At 38.3% G+C, this 12,661-nt stretch overlaps 1 protein-coding gene across 1 annotated transcript in view; it reads right to left on the bottom strand.

Moving 5' to 3' along the window:
• ATAD2B (ATPase family AAA domain containing 2B) overlaps positions 1-12,661 on the bottom strand; it is a gene marked incomplete at its 5' end in the record, with an annotated part of 152,389 nt that overhangs the window by 56,502 nt on the left and 83,226 nt on the right. The window lies entirely within an intron of this gene.

Genomic DNA, 12,661 nt, shown 5'->3' with positions numbered 1-12,661 from the left:
AAAGAAAGAAAGAAAGAAAGAAAGAAAAAATTATTCTTTGCATTTTAGTACTTCTAGGTTAGGTTTTTCAGGAATATTTGTTGAGAGCATATAGCTGTTAACAAGTATCAAAAAAGACAGGTATAGGATGGAAAGTTAAGTGATAAACAGAACTCTACAAAGCCAGACATTAATGCAGTCCTACAAGTGTTTTAACTGTATCTGCAAGGCTGAATTACAAACAAGTATCTCCAGCTCTGAAAGTTGTTTTTTTTTTTTCTATTTTCTTTTATCATCCAGTCTTTTGAAATTAACACACTGAGGAGCCAAGTGGTAGAACAGCAGTAACAGTAGTAACAGTAGTCCAACTGGACCCATCCGGGAAGATCCTGGGTTCTCATACAGAACTTTCTGGTGCACACCAGACACATACAGCTGTGCCAATGATCCGGGATGGCTGAAACTTACAGAGGGGTGGGGCTGGGGGGTGTGGCACTTGGGCATGGTCATGAAGCGAACACTGGGTTGGGGGTACTTGTCTCTCTGCCCACCCTCTGTCTCTCTTGGTGTAAATTAAAAGGCAAACTTAAAAGGAATAAAGGAGGGGTGGCAATTGGCATGGTAGTTAAGGGCACTGGACTCCCACATGGGTAACTGTAGTTTGAGTCCCAGACCTGGAGGCTGGCTTTCTCACTTTCCATTTCTCCCTCTGTCCCTCTCTGGTCAAAGGATAATAAACAAAGAAGTAAATAAATAAATAAAGTTAAATATAATAATTCTTTAAAAGAAAAAAAGGAACAGAGGAGAGGGGATTGTGGCATGACTACATCCCATGCAGGTATTTTCTCCCTTCTCCCATCCCAGTTCTCTCTCAGAAGCCCTTGTGATGATTAAAAAAATAATAATAAAATTGTACATGATACTCTGACCCCATAAAAATCTGGAAATCCTTTCCAAATTTCCAAGAAATTTCTTCTTTTTATCCAGCCCTAAAATAATACACTGAGTCTACTGACCCAATAAAAATTTAGATTTTTTAAATTTCCAAAGATTTTTGAGAAATAGCCATCTTGGCAGAATTTTTTAAAATTATATTTGAAAACCTAGAATGGGTTATCAGAGAAACTTAAGACAAATACAAAAAAAATCCATGAGTGTATATTATGTAAATCAATCATTAACCTAACTATTGATCCATGAGATACCAATATTCAGAGACTGATTGTCTGCTTTTTCTCCTAAGCCTTTATAAAACGGGGTAATGACCCTTAATTTATAGAAATAATTTTTAAAGAATTATTCATTTAATTTTACTTATCATTATTATTATTATTTTAATTTGCTACAGGGCATGTATGTTCACAAGAGAGAGAGCAGGCGCAAGCAAGCAAGCAATTTGCCATGTCTAGGACTTAAATCACATTCAACCATGTGTGAGTCCAGTGCTTCAACCACCACGCCACCTGCTGGCCCCAATGTATAGAAATATCTAAAAGTACCACTAAAACAAGTTTTTGCTTTAACCCCTTACTCTGTAACATAGTCTCAGAACTTTAAAATAAAGTTTTATATTTTCTTTAAACATACACCAACCTCTTCTAATTCCCAGTTCTTATAATAAAAATTCAAAAAGAATGGGGTCTGAGAATAGAATTTTTTCAATTCTCAGAGTATAAATATCAGGAAAAAGTTTGATCCTACTGTGATGTTTTTTCTTTAATATAAAAGCAGTTCTGGGGCCAGCAGGTGACATGCAGGTTAAGACAGTTGGATCCCACATGGCCCAGAACATTTTTTTCTTTTTTTACCCCACAGTTCAAGCCCTAGACCCAGCAGCTTGTAAAACATGTCAGGCCCATGTGCATGTATGCCGAAAATCCTGAGAGGAGAATGAAGAGATTGTGGCATGGCCTTTCCCCCTTGGGGGATGATTTCTCACCTTCCCTCCCCCTCCAGTGAGCAAACACACCCTATAGCAATAAACTCAGCTGAACTAAAACAAAATGAAACAGCTCTGGAAGCCAGTGGTGGTACAGCACTAACAGCACGTTCTCTGAAGCTGATCAGAATTTAAAGTTCACAGGTTCTCATCCGGAAACCTCTCTGGACACATCAGGCATGTGTGTGCCCATGATGGGGCTGGCTAAAGCTAAGTGTGGACTGAGGTGTGAAGACCCTGTTGGGGGTTCCTGTCTATCTGTCTCACTCACTCATTCATGGAAGAAAGAAAGAAACTTTTGACTGGCAACTTTTAAAGCTGTGGAGTAAAAAACACTCTGTGAAATCAAATAATCAGATCATTTGGAGAAAAATTAAACCTAGGTTTTAATGAAGTAGCAGCTGTCTTGGGAGCAAGTGATGCCATTTGAGAACTAGAAAAATACTCACCTACTGGGTGTCTTGGATTGGTGGATGTGCAAGGTGTAGTAGAAAACAGAAAAACTGTTATAGAGAAAAAAAGACAGTAGCCCAAATTACTGAACCAACCGTTTCAAAATAACTCTGAATGACCAGCACTCTTGCACAAGTAAAATGAACCATCACCAACATATGTGAACTGTTCATTTTGATTCCTTAAATACTATACTCCATCTCCTTCTGACCTTCATGCCCCTGACATCACAAGCCTTCAGATAATTCATTTTCTAAAGTTTATTTATTTTTTTAAATTACAAACTACTTCTTCTAAATAATAAAAATATTAGTGGCCAAAAGCAGGCCACTGAAGTTAGAGGTATCCATATAAGGAAGCACTAATGATATAAATTGCACTTATATTTAAAACAGTTCTAATCATGTCAAAGCTAAACAGTATTTTAGCCACCAAATAAAAATGTACAGTGCATGAAAATTTAGTGTATTTTTATAAGATTAAGAATGTATAGCCTCAGAGTCAGCAAATGGCGTAGCAGTAACGTCACTAGACTCCCACATGGCTGACCACGGTTTGAGTCCCAGACCCAGTGGCTTAAAATATCACACTGGGTACATGTGCATGCGTGCCCGAGGTCCCAGGAAGGGAATGGAGATGGGATTGTGGCATGGCCATCCTCCCAGGGAGGGGATTTCTCACTTTCCCTTTCACTGTCTCCGTTTCTCTCTGGCGAGTGCTCACGTTCTAAGGCAAAAAACCTCTTAAAGCAAACAAACAAACAAACAAAAAACAAAAAAAACAAGAATGTATAGCCTCATAGGTCCTGCTCTATGGCAAAGTAGTCAATGTGCTACTCAGGAGAGGCTGGATCCCTCACGGAGACCATGGTTTGAATCTCCAGCCCGGTCAGCCTAAAACATGGCAGCTACACATGTAAGTGCCCAGGACTGGAAGTTGGAGGGCAGGAGGAGGGGATTGCGGCATGACTGGACCTGTGAAAAGTGCTCCTCTCTCTGTCTCACTCTCACGCATACACACATGCACTCCATCCTGAATAAAGAAAAAATTTAAAGACTGTATTGCTCTGTAACAAGCAATTTTCTTCAGAAACTGCAAACTACAAAAATTTCAAACACAAATATGAATGAAGCAGAAAGCTCAAAGCCACCACACCTTTCACTTGCCTAAGAGGGACTATCTAGGAAAGACAGAAACAACTTCATCTCATCAAGAAACGTCTAGAATTCATCTTGATCACTTAAAAGTATTTCGAATGTACTAAAATTATAAAATACAAGTAAAAGGAAAGAAAAATCTTGGGAGTTAAAATATTTTTATTTTTATAAAAATTTGAAAGACCAATAAAATAAATTTTATTCTACAAATAATAACTCTGTACCACTGAAGGCTTTATTCCACTTATATGACTTTATTCCATTTACACTATATTTACCTAAGATTCACAGAGTATATTCTGTGAAAATAAAGTAATGTGTGGATTTTGAATATTCAGGGTCAAGAAATAAGTTGCCTGAACTGTCATATGGCCTAGGGGTGAAGGGAACTGGATTCCATATGGCTGACCACAGTTTAAGTCCCAGCCTAGATGCTTAGAAGACACTCAGTGTGCTGGGGCCAGCAGGTGGTGCATGGCTATGCTGCTGGACTCCCACGTAGCCGACCGCGGTCTGAGTCCCGGATCCGGTCACTTAAACTTGCACTAGGCGCGTGTGCGTGCACGTGCCCAAGATCCCAAGAGGAGAATGGAGGAGAAGGGATTGCGGCCTGGCCATCCCCCTGGGGGGTGATTTCTCACTTTCTGTCTCTCTGTCTCTGTCTTTCTGGCAAGCGCACGCGCCCTATAGCAAAAACCTCTCAAAAAAAAAAAAGAAAAGAAAGAAAGCAAGCAAGCACGCGATGTGTACTGCATGCTCCAAACTCTGGAAGTATGGAGACCTGGGGGAGACGGGACAACGGCGCAGCCACACCTCTTTGGGGAGTGCTTTTACTCCTATCTCCGTCTGTCTTCCTCTGACAAGGAAAAGGAAAAAGAAAAAAAAAAAGAAAAGAAAGAAAAAATATGAAAGACAAAAGAGCCAAATTTCTTTACACGTATACAGAATCACCTTGGTATAAATCACATCCACACAACTTTCCAAATTAAAACACTAACACAAAGCAATATTTTATGAAACTTAATTCATCCAAGTTCTTTATCTAATATTTTCATTCCCTAAGTACTTAAAAAAAATCTCAGTACGCGCGTTTAACACACTGTGGACTAGGAAAATTTAATCTGCTTACCACTAGAAAAATAACATTTAAAAGGTGCTGCTATAAAAATGGAGACAGCAAACACAAAGCATCCCAAGTACACAAAGACTGTCATGTAGAAAACCACGAGCACAGACACAGGAGCTTCCCAAGTACACACAGCTGTACGTGTATCAATTCCTTAATGCTGTTCAACCAAAAAGGATTTCCCTGAGAATTTCAGGTACAATGTCTTTCTGGGGAAAGAAAAATACTAAAATTGTCTCAAAAAAAAAGAAGTCTATTTGCAATTAGTCCTTACACCACACAATACCTACACTTCAAAGCTTCTGGCTGATGGTATATTAATTTACATATTAATCCCACCATAACACTCCATGAATAGAAAAGATAAAATACAATTATCAATCCCTTTTTTCTAAATCAACAGTAAAAAAAAAAAAAAAAAAAAAATGCAGGAGGCAAAACTTACATCTGAAATGTCAGAAAAAGGGAGTCATAGTTGTTGGGTTTTTTTTACATCAGAGTGTTAATATTGGTAACTTTTTTTTTACTACAGGTACTAACATCTGCCTTATAAGGCTCAGTAATACTGGTGAACTTAAGAAGGCAAGCATAAATCTTCCAGACTATACCATGTCCTTCCACAGCCTTCGTACACATAGGAACATACATGTCCTTACATGCACACACATATACAGCCATGTTATGAACTCTGGCATTAATTTCAGTAAAAACTTTTTTTAGAGAATTACTTAATTTTTTATTTATTCATTCATTTATATAATTTGACGAGAGACAGGAAAAGTGAGAAAGCAAGCCACCAGGTCTGGGACTCAAACTGGGTTCGGCATGTGGGAGTGTCCAGCGCCGTAACTGCTGGCCCCATGTTTCAGTAAGAACTTTTTAACTATTTTCCAGTGACTAGCTAAAGAACTATCTCTCAAAGTGTGATCTACTGAAGACCTAGTATAGTAACACGTGGGATACATGTTTAAAATACAGATTCTTGGGATTCATCCCAAGCCTACTGACTCAAAATTTCTGGGTGTGAAGCTGGGGAATCAAAAATTTTAATAAGCAGGCCCAGGTAGTCCTTATGAACATGAAATCTTAAGAAACAATGAGAAAAACAGTTGAAACTAACTCCTGTACAATTTTTTACCCCAACTGATGGTATTAATCCATAGCTGTGGCAGTCAGAAGAAGAAAAGCACATTTTCATATGTAGTTTTACTCAAGTATTGTTTTTAAAGGCTAGACATACAATTAAACACAATCCTCAGTTTAAAAAAATACATATGGTTTTTCTCCCTTTCTACTTTTATTACATATATAAACATAGCCCTTTAACGGTAATTTAAGATCTGGCATTGAAGCACCGCAGTCAAGTGCTATGCAGAGGGAGCCAGAGCCCATATGACCGACCGGGGTTTAGTTCCCAGCCACAGTGACTTGAAACATGTACAGGGCATGTGCAGGAAAACTGGAAGAAAAACAACGGTGGGGTGAGCAGGCTCCACTGGGAGGTGGTTTTTCTTTCTCTCCTCCACTCCCTACCTTGTCTGCTCTCCCTTCTGCCTAACTCTGGCATTTAAGGGGGAAAAAAAAGACTTCTCCTTAAGATTGCCTTTCTGGGCCAGCAGGTGGCGTTGTGGTTAAGGCGCCAAACTCCATCATGGCCGACTTTGGTTTGAGTCCCAGACCTGGCAGCTTGGCTTGTTTTCTCTCTCTCTCTCTCTCTCTCTGTCTCTCTGGTAAAATGGAAGAAAAATAATAAACAAATAAAAAGTTAAATAAGCAATTCTTTAAAAAAAGAAAAAAATTTCCTTTCATGTTCATATTAATTACATGATGAAATGCCAAACTTAATTTACATCAAGTATCTCAGAGCCTGAGGAAAGAGAAAATCATACATGAATAACCTGCCATATAAATGCTGTCATCTATTTAGAGATAATCCTCACTATAGGAGTACTAACTCTCAAGAGATGAAAAGTAAAATGAAAAAAGAAATACAGGACAGAAGAAAACAGAGGGTTTTTTAAAAAAAATTAACCTTTCTACTATTTTCAGCACCCAATTCATGCATTTTTCACTAAGATTTTTAAACCCACTTAGAACCAAGCTTGCCAACTTCTAAAGATTATGAAAAAAAATTCCTCTTTCATTAGCAGTCTCTTTCTGGAAAATTTTTCAGAAAAGAAAGTATTATACTTATGAATTTAAAGTAACTTAAACTATGCACTTAAAATACAGAGATTAACCAAGGCAGTTTATCTGGTCTCAGGCCAGTGTTCGGAGAAATAGATTCAGCTATCATGACTGTATAATTTTCACTCAGGTCCTGGCAGACCAGATAACCAGGTGGTGACTCCAGAGTGAGCTCGCCTTCTAAAAGACACAGGCTCTTAGGTTGAGAAGAGGGCATTTCTGGATATATTAAAGGAAGTGGGAAGCAAGTGATACAATAAACAGGTTCTTGTTACTTTTCACTACCAAGTGATACTTCTCTCCATCCTTCCCACCAACATGACAACAAAGTAGAAAACCCTAAGAAATGTGAGAAAGCCCAAAGGGCATGAAGTTGAAATTCATACTTAGCCAAGGGATCAGCAGATGGCATAATGGTCACGTCGCTAGACTTTGACCGCGGTTTGAGTCCTGCACCCAGTGACTTAAAACATGCCAGACACATGTACGTGTGTGCCCAAAAATCCTGAGAGGAGAATGGAGGAGGGACTGTGTCATGACTGTGCCCCCTGGGCGTGATTTCTTGCTTTCTGTCGCTCCCTCCCTCTGACTCTCTGGCAAGCACATGTGCCCTATAGCAAAAATCTCTCCAAAAAGAAAAATTTAGCCAAGGTAGGATTAAGTGGTGCCTATAATCTCAGTAACACCAACGTACAGTTCACTACTCTCGAGCTTTAAACCAGTAAGTGCTCAGGAACAGATACACGCACACTGACCATAAGGAACAACTCTAGACAGGAACCCCTCTCTGAAAATGTTTCCCTCTAAGAGCAATTTTATTTTTAGGTTGCTTGATATACTGAAATATAGATGTTTTATGAAAAGAAAAAAATACAAATAGTACTGGAGAGTATTTAAAAAAAAAAAAAAAAGTTTACACATTCTCCCATCTTCCAAATTCCTTCCCCTGAGCCAAAGCAATTATTAATAAATGTTTTTAGGGGGGAGGGAACACTTGCTTTTCTCACTAATAGCTCCTTCACCTTTCCATATTATTCCATGTTAATCTATTTCAGTCTTGCTAACGTCTTTATAGTATTCCTTTGTATGTCGGGATATACCATAACTTATTTTTGTCAGTTTCCCATTAAAGGACATTCAGTTTGTTCTTACGTTCTATTTGGTTTGGCAGTTATGTACAATGCTGTGATTAATGTCCTTCTACATTTGACACTGAAAACTGGAAACATATGTATCTTTAGAAAAGATTCCTAAACATGAATTCCTGGCCAACCAGGTATATGTACTTGAAATTTTAAGCAATAGTGCCAAACTCCAAAATCATTAAATTAATTTCTGTTTCTAATAACCAACTTTATGAGTGTCCTTCACCAATGACGGGCACTATCAAGCTTCATTATTTTTCTTTTATACACCTGACAGTTTATTTTCACTTATAAGTGAGGCTAAGAATTTTTCCAAATGTTTATTGGTGACATTTTCTTTTTTTTCTTCTCCCCATGTAATGGTACATCACCATTTACCACTCTTTAAATTAGGCTTTTATTCTCCTTGCTGATTTTAAAAATATTTTAATGTTTTTGGGAGTCTTTTCCTTGACATGTGTATTACAAATATATTTTGTCCAGGATATGTGTATTATTTTATTTAATGCTTTTTGCTATATGTAACTTAAAAGCTGATACAATCAAGTTTCTTTATATCATCTTGTATATTTTATTTGGGGACATTGCTTAAAAATAACTTTCTCAGGCCAGTTCACAGTATAGTAGTAATGCGCTACTCAGGAGAATCCAGATGCCACTCAGCAGCTGTGGTTGGACTCCTCACCTGGCCCACCTGAAATACGCTGGGGTTTACACCGAAGCACCCAGGACGAGGCAGATCTAAGGCCTAGAGCACAGAGTCATGGTATGACCAGACCCCGTGGATGGTGCTCATTTCTCTCTTTCTCTCTGTCTCTTTCTCTCTCACACACACATATTCCATCATAAATTTTAAAAAATTAATCTTTAAGAGGAATTACTTTCTTGTGAACAAGATAATAAAATATATTGCCCTTGTAAATACTCCTAGTACTTCTCAGTTCCATTGATAATCTTAGAATTCATTTGGGATTACAGAAAGGGGTTTAAAAAAAAAAAAAAGAAAACAGCTTTGCTTTGATTTTCTATTTGCCCTAGTTAGTAGCCAGTTTTCCAAGATTATTTACTAATACATTTCTCCCATCTATTGATATGAAATGTCTTTGTTCTCACTGTCATTATCAGCATATACTATTTCTACAAGGGCCTAAGAGTGAATTCTCTCTTTCATTCTTTTACTTTGTCTATCTCTAAATAGATACAATTCTCTATTACTGTAATTCTAGTATACCTTTAAAAACCTGGTAGGAGTCCTTAATCACACTTTTTCCTTTAAATTCTTGCTAAACCCACATTTAATTTCTAGGAGAAACAGAGAATCCTTCTTTAATCACTTCTCCTAAACATTGGGGGGATTATAACTGAAATCATACTTGTTTATACATTAGTAGAGGGAAAAACTCAGTTTCTCCATTTGAAACTGTGCCATCGCTAGCTCTTAGTAGCAGCAGTAAGTAGTGATACACATGATTATAGATGCCATTTTTGAGTAGTGTACAATAAGCCTATCTGATTAGTTTATCAACAGTCCTAACAGCCTCAGGGTAAGTGTCATTGATCTCCATTTTACAGATGAGGAAATTAAGGCTCAAAGAAGTTAAGGAGCTTGTCCCAAGTCACACCTAATAAGCAAAGTTGCTGAGATCATCTGTATAATTCGACTTCATTTTGCACTCACAAGTATAGTACAAATTTTAAAACAAGGTATGTCTTTCATTTATTCAACTGTTTCCCCTCAGTGATTTTTAGTTTTCTTCTTTGTGGCCTTCAGACTGTGTCAGTTAATTTCTAGGTAAATTCAATTGCTATTTTAAATGAGACCTTGTCTTCCATTACATTGATATTTCTAATGTGCTATAGTTTGTATAAAAGAAAACTACTGACTTTTATAGTTTGTAGTTTATACTGACTTCTGGCCCAGAAGCATAGTGGTGAAGACCAATAGATCCCACAGGGCTGACTATGTTGTACAAGTCCCCAACCTGGTGGCTTTAAAACCATGCCAGCCACATGTATGTGCATGCATAAAGTCCCAAGAGGAAGGTGGAAGAGAAAGGACTGCAGCATGGCCATCCCCCCTGGAGGTGATTTCTCACTTTCTCTCTCTTTCTGTCTCTCTCTGGCAAGTGCGTGTGCTCTACAATAGCAAATTTTTAAGAAGAAAGAAACCTACTGATTTTAGAACATTAACATTTGAAGTGCCTACCTTATGGAATTCTCTTACTGTCCCTAATAATTTTCCAGCTGACACTAAGTTTTCCAAATATCCAGTCATATTATGGGCAAATATAATTTCTATGTGTCCTTTCCAATATTTCTCTCTCTCAATGTCTAACAATCAATCTCACGTGCCTCAATCAAGGTGTATCACTCTACCTACTAATTTCATTTGTAACGTTTTCTTTATGATCACTGTCTCAGTAAGGTTAGTTTACAAAATTTTTTGTACATATTTCTCTGAAAGGTTCAGCACTGTTATTTTTGCTGATTCTGTAGCTTTTATCTTATCCTTTAAGTTTAAAATAAGTCAACTGTGAAACTGAGCTTAGTGCTTTTATGATACTTGCTCAGTTTCTTCTACCACCCTTAGTACTCTCTTCTCTGGGGTTTGTCTTTTTTTTTGGGGGGGGGGAGAGGCTTTCGCTGTAGGGTGCGTATGCTCACCAAAAAGACAAAGAGACAAAGAGAGACAGAAAGCGAGAAATCACTCCCTTATGGGGGATGGCCACTCCACAAACGCTTCTCCTCTATTCTCCTCTCCGGATCCTGGGCACGCACACACATACTCCTGGTGTGAGTTTAAGCCACCAGGTCTGGGACTTGAGCCCTGGTCACCTGCATGGGAGTTCAGCAACACAGCCATTACACTGACTGCTGGTCCCTCTGGGGTTTATCTTGTTCATCTGTTTTTATCCCAGTAAATCACTGGATTTACTTAAAATGGTACTAAATAATTCTCTTACTTGCATAAAACCTGCAATAATGTTGACTCTCTAAGAAAGGAAACATGTAAGCAAACATATAAATAAAATCAACATTATGGAAAAACTCTTAGTTAAAATATTGATTTTAAAGTCAAATACTGGTATATGGCTTTTTATTCGGGCCATGGGTTTTAGGGGAAAACTCTTAAAGACAGCTTTAAAAGGGGAACCAGCAGTTAGCGTAATGGCTATGTCACTGGACTCCCATGTAGTCGACCGCGGTTTGCGTCCCGGACCTGGTGGCTTAAAACTCATGCCGGGCACGTGTGCGTACGTGCGTGCCCAAGATCCCGAGAGGAGAATGGAGGAGAAGGGATTGCGGTGTGACCATCCCCTCTGGGGGGGGATTTCTCACTTTCTGTCGCTATGTCTCTCTCTGTCTGTCTGGCGAGCGCATGCGCCCTATAGCAAAAACCTCTCCAAAAAAAAAAAAAAGACAGTTTTAAAAGTAGTAAAGTACTATTAGGGTCTTCATGCCCAGAGAACTATGAGCAAAAGAGAAATTAAATGGACAATATTGTTCATAAACTATTTTTTAAATATTTCTTGTTACAAGATAGGTAAAGGAATAGTTTTCAATTAGATAATCCCGATATGTGTATTAAATAACAGAGGATCAGCGAATGGCATAATGATTACACCACTAGACTCCTACATAGTTGACCCCAGTTCGAGCCCTGGACCTGGCAGCTTAAAACATACACAGGGCACATGTGCATGCATGCCTGATATCCCAAGAGAAAAATGTAGGAGAAGAGACTGCAGCATGACCATCCTCACTAGGGGGTGATTTTTCGCTTTCTGGCTATCTGTCTCTGTCTCTCCAGCAAGCACACACACCCTATAGCAAAAATGTCTCTTTAATAAAAAAAATTAAATAATTGTAAAATGTAATTAAAAACCAACGAACTGTATAAAATGTTCTGTTACAGCACCCCAGTGATAGGAACTCAAAAGTAGGTCAAATATCAAAGTATAAGTGACATTTCTTGCTCTAATTTATTTATTAAGAACATCATTATTCAAACATTTAATGAGTATATAGTATGAGCTCAACACTGTGTCAGCTATAGGAATGGTTAAGACATGACTTCTTGGCTCAAAACACTCTCCTTGCCCTATTTTTAACATGACTGATTATTTATGGTTTTAGATAAAAGCCTCAAGAAATATAAATAGTTCCACTAGAACGTTGCTCTACAACCAGCAAATACAATATAGTTGCAAGTATCAAGTGCACTTCAGTATTAATACAAACATGCATAATTTTAGAATTGCCATACTATTCTATATTAATATTAGATCCTGGGACCAGCAGTTAGCAAAATGGCTATGTCGCTGGACTCCCACTTAGTCGACCGCAGTTCGAGTCCCGGACCTGGTGTCTTGAACTCACACCAGGCGTGTGTGCGTGCATGCCCAAGATCCCGAGAGGAGAATGGAGAAGAAGGGATTGCAGCATGGCCATCCCCCCTGGGGGCTGATTTCTCTCTTTCTATCTCTCTATTTTTCTCTGTCTGTCTGGAAAGCGCACGCGCCCTATAGCAAAAACCTCTCCAAAAAAAAAAAACAGATCCTGACATCTTAATTGGATATTATTTTCCTTTCTATGAGTTGCTAAGTAAAGGCAGAGAAGTCTAGAATGGCTCTGAAACTTGAGTTTAGAAAGAGGGTCAGAAAAAGAAGAAACA

This window comes from Tupaia chinensis, unplaced genomic scaffold, assembly GCF_000334495.1.
Source record: "Tupaia chinensis unplaced genomic scaffold, TupChi_1.0 Scaffold144952_1, whole genome shotgun sequence".
NCBI classification, from domain to species: Eukaryota; Metazoa; Chordata; class Mammalia; order Scandentia; family Tupaiidae; genus Tupaia; species Tupaia belangeri.
The sequence above is the reverse complement of the archived record's forward strand: the minus strand, read 5'-3'. Positions and strand labels throughout refer to the sequence as shown.